This window comes from Coffea arabica, chromosome 10c, assembly GCF_036785885.1.
Source record: "Coffea arabica cultivar ET-39 chromosome 10c, Coffea Arabica ET-39 HiFi, whole genome shotgun sequence".
Classification (NCBI taxonomy): domain Eukaryota; kingdom Viridiplantae; phylum Streptophyta; class Magnoliopsida; order Gentianales; family Rubiaceae; genus Coffea; species Coffea arabica.
In genome coordinates, this window is record NC_092329.1 from 53388558 (window position 1) to 53394642 (window position 6085).

At 36.3% G+C, this 6085-nt stretch overlaps 1 long non-coding RNA gene across 1 annotated transcript; it reads right to left on the bottom strand.

Annotated features, from left to right (window-relative positions):
- Positions 1-1171: 1171 nt before the first annotated feature.
- On the bottom strand, positions 1172-2590 carry LOC113713773 (uncharacterized). The gene is made up of 2 exons (XR_011822667.1): positions 2026-2590; positions 1172-1873 (listed from the first exon to the last, which is right to left on the bottom strand). It is a non-coding gene; the product is annotated as an uncharacterized lncRNA (long non-coding RNA).
- Positions 2591-6085: the final 3495 nt, after the last annotated feature.

Here is a 6085-nt window from a genome sequence, read left to right on the forward strand (position 1 = left end):
ATCTATCATCTATGTTAATTTCATCTTTTTCTTCTTCTTTTTTTTTTTTAAATCTGTTCTTTCTCAACTTTCTTGTATCATGTTGTAAATGGTGCTTTTGAGTGCAGCACCAGAATGAAAAGAATATTCTATTAACTGCGTATCATCACATGGTGATGGTACATATAATTATCAATTTGTTTTGTGCAGTAGGATTTAAGTGAAACTGGAATTTTCAATTTGCTTCATTAAACCAGAGCCAGAGGACGCTCCTGTCACATCATTTTCACATCGCGCTCCATAGAGAGTGAAGGCGACAATTCATGTTGCATTGTGGCACGTTAGCAAGTGCAGACGTTTGTGGTAACGCAAAACTTCATGTCGCTTTTCTACCCAAAAAAAAACATTTGGAAACACAATTAAAGATAACCCCCCTTACCCTCTTCCCCCCCCCCCCCCCCCCCCCCCCCCCCCAAAAAAAAACAATTTCCAAAAAAAAAAAAAGTTGCTATATTTTGTGATGGAGAGACATACAAGTGCTTAAACACTCGTACACAAGATTGACAAGAATAGAGTGCAGCTCACAGGTGATCTTAGAGAAATGTTTGATCAAATGAACATGGCGCCCTATATATTTTGTGCCAAAGTTTCTATTGTTTGTGACTAAATTATGTTGGCTCAGATGCATGATTGATGCAGCTTCGACACACGCTGATGACTGTGCTTAAAGATAGCTAAGAATCATTTCTCATCATCTCATGCTTCAACCCCCCAAAAAAAAATTTAAAAAAAAAAGAGGTTGTGATTAGTAATACTGTAGCATGATAGCGATGGTGACTGGTAATTACGGCCATTATTTAATGCTAGTAGCAATTTTATGCAGATGGCATGATATTAGAACCTTAAGCATACGCCTATGCGGGCGGATGGATAATCACATTCACAGGGTAGTCTAGATTTGTCAGCTCCAAGGAAATCTAGTAGCATAACCACATACATGCTATAGCTAAGATAAAAGGATTCAAGAAACTTAATTTCATGTGAATGATCCTAGAAAATAAAAAGATCTTTCACAAGCCGAATTTGTATAACAACTTTTGTGCTGCCAAATTAAATTGCAACTTTCGTCTTTTTCTTTTCCACTTTTTGGGATAATTAATATGCGCGATGTACATTTATTCAGTTTAGAAGATTGTCAAAACTCAGATTCACCTTCCATTCATATACATGTGGATTCTCGTCATCTCTTATATCAAGATCCAGCGCTCTGTGGTCTGTACAATGAACCCCATTTCTTTGTAGTATATTCTTCCGTCAACAGCCTCGTTGGGTCATTGACACCACCGGAGATAAAGAAAAGGCAAATATTGATGAGCTGCTACAGCCCAGATGAGATGAGAAAAAAAAAAGGGAAGGGTGTAGTATCATATTCCTATACACTTGATCATGACTTACCTAGCTTGAAACCTCATCCAACAGCTTATATCTTCTAACTCTATTCTTGAAAACGTGTTTCTTCATCCCGCTATTTGATGTGTCCGATTTTGTCCTCCTCAAACTCTCCTGGACAGCACTACCCGTGGTAATCCTCTTTCGGGCGGCTAATAACGGCGATGATCTCTCCGGTGACTTTTGTTTCTTGATGGAACGGTTATTTTTAATAATGACACTCAACTTCGGAGACCCTTTTTCGCTCTTGCTGCTACTATTACTTCTTTGAAGATTGCCGTTACCCCCATGAACACTCTTTTTCTTGGCGACCTTCATCACGTCGTCTTCGGTGCTAGTAGCATTTTTATTCGATGAAGAAGAGTTGAATGAATTTTCCTTCTCATTCAGGCACCAATTGCAAGCGCGATAAGACTCCGCTCTTGGATATGTATTGCTGCAATACCTGCAAAGTTGGCGGTGAGACAGAGGATGATTGATGCAAGCGTTATCTGGAACGATTGGACAAAGTGAGTTTTACTGCAATATTATTGACGCAAAAGGGTCAACAGAACAGAACAGAATTAATGGTGGGATAGATTTGTTAGCAAAATTTACCTATGTTGAGATCGGAATTGGCAAATTTTGCATCTGAAAAGCTCAGAAGATAGGCCAAAATCGCCACACATGCAGCACTCTCGTTGTCGTTGCTGTTCATCTTGGCTAGGCTGAGATGTTGCTGGAGGGGCAGTTGTTCCACCTTTGCTTGTTGTCATCATATTGCTTTGGGGTCAGTTAGGAGACTTGGGGAGGACAGATTTTTTTTTTTTTTTAAAAAGAAAGAAAAAAAGCAAAAAATGAGAAGGGTTTTATACGTTACATCGGTGCGTGTAGTGTGTGTATCCGTGGGCTGTCCGCCAGAAGAAAAAAAAAAGAAAATTATAAAAAATGAGTGGATGTATGTACATTGTAGAGAGAGAGGCGAGAAGAGAAGACGGTGTTATATTTTATTTTGGAGAGAAAAGAGGGGTGGGGGGCGGTGGGTGTTGGGATTCAAGCATGATATCATTTTCGTGTGCGGCCGGCCGTGTATGACAAGTAGCTAATGCTTAAAAAAAAAAATTCATTATAATTTGACAATTTGTTGCCCAAAACCAAAAGCCACGGCGGTCCTCTTCTTGACCCTATTCTTCACTTATTGTATATTCTTGATTTACAACGCTATGGTATGGTCCTTTCTTGTCTTGACAAAAGTAAATAGAGCAATCAGTCACACACCCCCACCCCCCCCCCCCCCCCCAAAACAAACAATAAAGTTGATTAAGACAGACACATAATTTAATATCTGATAACCACACTTACTTAACTTATTCCCGAATTTTTGTTTTGTTTTGAATACCACGCAATTAATCTCATGCACTGCTAATTAGGTTTGCCAATGTTGCACGTAAAAAAAAAAAAAATCTTTAGCTTTTCATGATATGATATTGCAAGAAGACGAAGAAAATAAACATTTTTCTTGGCGAGGAATTTTACTTTTGTCGTGAATGATAGCTTTTTATCCTAATCAAAACGCAATCCGTGGCCGAGCGGGTTTGAAAACTTGAACCCGTCATAATCAGTATTAACCCTGTTGCAAACAATTTGCTGTTAAAGGATGACAGAAGCAGCTTCCGCGGACCTGATGCAACAGGATTGCAGTTTTAGGTCAAGAGAATAGCAGAATGCTAAAAACCTTCGAACCCATCAGTGATGAAATAAAATTATTGCTGTTGCCAGAAGAGGAATAAGGATATGGAAACTGAAACCTCAACCATTCACATTGTTGACAGATAGAGTAAAGGTAGAAAATTGAAGCCCATAATGATGGATTATTGACAGATATATACTACTTTTTTTCTGTTTCTTTTTTGGTTCGATAGATAGATATTTTTAACACGCAACAAAACTACGAGATTTATTGTTTAGATTGTAGTTTTTCTCAATTATCATTTTACTTTACATATATCAAATCGCTACGGCATATGTATGGCTTTAAAAGGATTCTGAATTTGTGGTGCATGCATGTGTATGGCTCTGGCTATCTCTGGTATACGAATGTTGCTAGTATATGGATTTTTTTTTTAGACCACTTTAGACTTCAGAGAGGAGAATGGAGAAAACACGGCAACAGCACAAAGCCAAGTCACGAAATTTCCAGCGGCAGGAGGAGTTAGAAGGACACATGACTTATTTTTCTGGCCTAGGCCCTAGCTTCTACCTTTCCTGAGTTTACGAAAAGCTACACGAATTTAAGGTAGGTGAGCTTTTTTGTTCCTTGTTTGTATTTTTAAAATGCCCATTATTGCGATTCTTTTGTGGTTTCTTGTTGTCGAAAGCAAGAAAGTGAACTGTTCCTCCACTTCCTAAAGAAATGGGGGCTAGGTAATGAAGACAAGTTTTCATTGCATAAATCCTCCTGTTCTTGGGTGTCAAAAAAAAAAAAATAGTAATAATAAAGAAACAAGAGATGAAAAAATAAAGATACTTGTACCTAACTTTTTATGCTAACCACACATACAATAATACTGGATCAAATTAGGTGGAGGATCCGGAGAACAAATTTCCAATCTCAAACAATTCGAAACGACAATCTTTGCTCGTTGGTTTTGCATTCCTTGCAGGTTTTGCATGTTGCTTAAACATAATCTCAAAGGAGGAGGAAAAACAGTGACATCAATTGTGCCTTATGTAATTATCAGCAAAGACTCCTATTAATTTGTTGAAGAAGAGAAAAGCATTACTTAAAACATAGCAAGAAATTATACACTACATTAACTAAAAGGGTAATTAACTTACTTAAAGAGAGTTCGTAAACTATTTGAATCATCAATTTTTGATTGGCCATGTGTTTGAATTTTCAAATTGATCTCTTAATAATAAAAAAAAATGTTAACTTTTGATCTTTCAATTTATTTTGACTATTAAATGTGTCAAATTTTGGCCCTTAGATTCAACACTTGTAATTGTAAAAAATAGACTAAAGGATCAAGATTTTTAACGCATTGTATCATTGAGGTGTTCATTTGAGACTCGAAATAGGTAAGGTACCGAAAGTTGATAATTTGAATATTTTAAGGGCTCCCATCATAGTTTATCGAAACTTAAACCTTGATTTTCAAAAGGAAAAAGATTTTTTTTAAAAAAAAAAGACATCAAAGACTCGGTTACTTCTTTTTGACGTCATGCATCCTTAGCTTTTGCTTTTCTCCCACGGTCCTACCATGCAATATTATTGATTTGGGAAAGCAATGTGAACTAAGATGCAAATTCAAAGTCAATGTATGACACCATTTCTTGATTAATTCGTGAAATAATTTCAAACAAATAGAATTGATGAATGATGATGTTGTTAATTCATATACATGTGGGAAAGCTCAACTACTTCCATCTTGGTTGGCCCGTCGTGTATCACGGATGTATTCTAATCAAATCCCAGTCTGAAACTACTACTTAGCTAGTCAACATTCAAAAACAGCAGGGCATCAATCAATCTATTAGTGAAAAAAAAAAAAGAAAAAGAAAAAAGATATCCCACTCTAAAGGATGAAAGAAATTTTGGACCATTAATTAATTTATGAAGGTATGCATTTGGCTTAGTTAAGACATATATGCACTGCAGCATGCCGTTCTTGCAAATGGTGTTAATCATATATATATATAGGGAGGGACGGCAATCACTTAGGCTAAGGTTGTAAGCTTCTTTAATCAAAATAAGCTGGTTGTCAGGCTGTGAGATCCTACAATCATTCTGATGCAGTTGCAACAAAAATTTCAGTTTTCATTTGTCGAGCTAGGCAGATAAAGAAGCTGGTTCATCCAGTAAAACCCCACAGGTTATCACTAAGATCGACTTGAAGCTTTTTCACCCAATCTAATCCTTCAGTTGATAAGAACGTTAACTTGGACCATCACGATCAATACGTAAATCTACCATTAGGTGTTAGAGGACAAAGATCGCTTCATTTTCCTTGTATTCATCATTGTAATTTGAACAGAGATTAGGCTTTAATAAAGGTGTTAGAGGGATTTTTTTTTTTCCTTTCTTTCTTTTAGGGCAAGCACAAAAAAGGAAAAAAAAAATCAACCTCAGGAGAAAATTTAGAAAAATTCTGATGGACAGACAGACAGGCATGAAGTTCTTATTAATTAAAAGTTAAAACACAAGGTAAGGTACAGTGCGTTAAGAATTAGTCGCCAAAAGACATTAAATAGTTGCCTTAATAAACTATTCAAATTCTAAAGCATACTATTTATTTATCTTTCGGTAAGAAATGGTATTCAGAAAATTAATAAATAAGAATGCTGACTTGGTCACTACTGGACATTAATTAATTTTGCTCTCTGGTTTTTTGACAGAGTAAATGTGGCATTACCAAAGAAATGTTTCTTAATTGCCAAGTTTTGCCAAAAAAAATTGCCAAGTTTTGCAGAAAGTCTCTGGCCGAAGAGCACGCAACCAGAGAGTCAGTCAGTCCACCTTTTGTATAATTCATCAGTAGTATAATTCCAGAAGAAGACGGAGTTAGTTTTCAACGAAAAAGGGTTTGTATTACGCCTTATAATTTGTTATGAATATAATTCTAGCTTACATGGATAGACATGTTAAAACGCTAATGAAGATTGTTCAATAACTTGA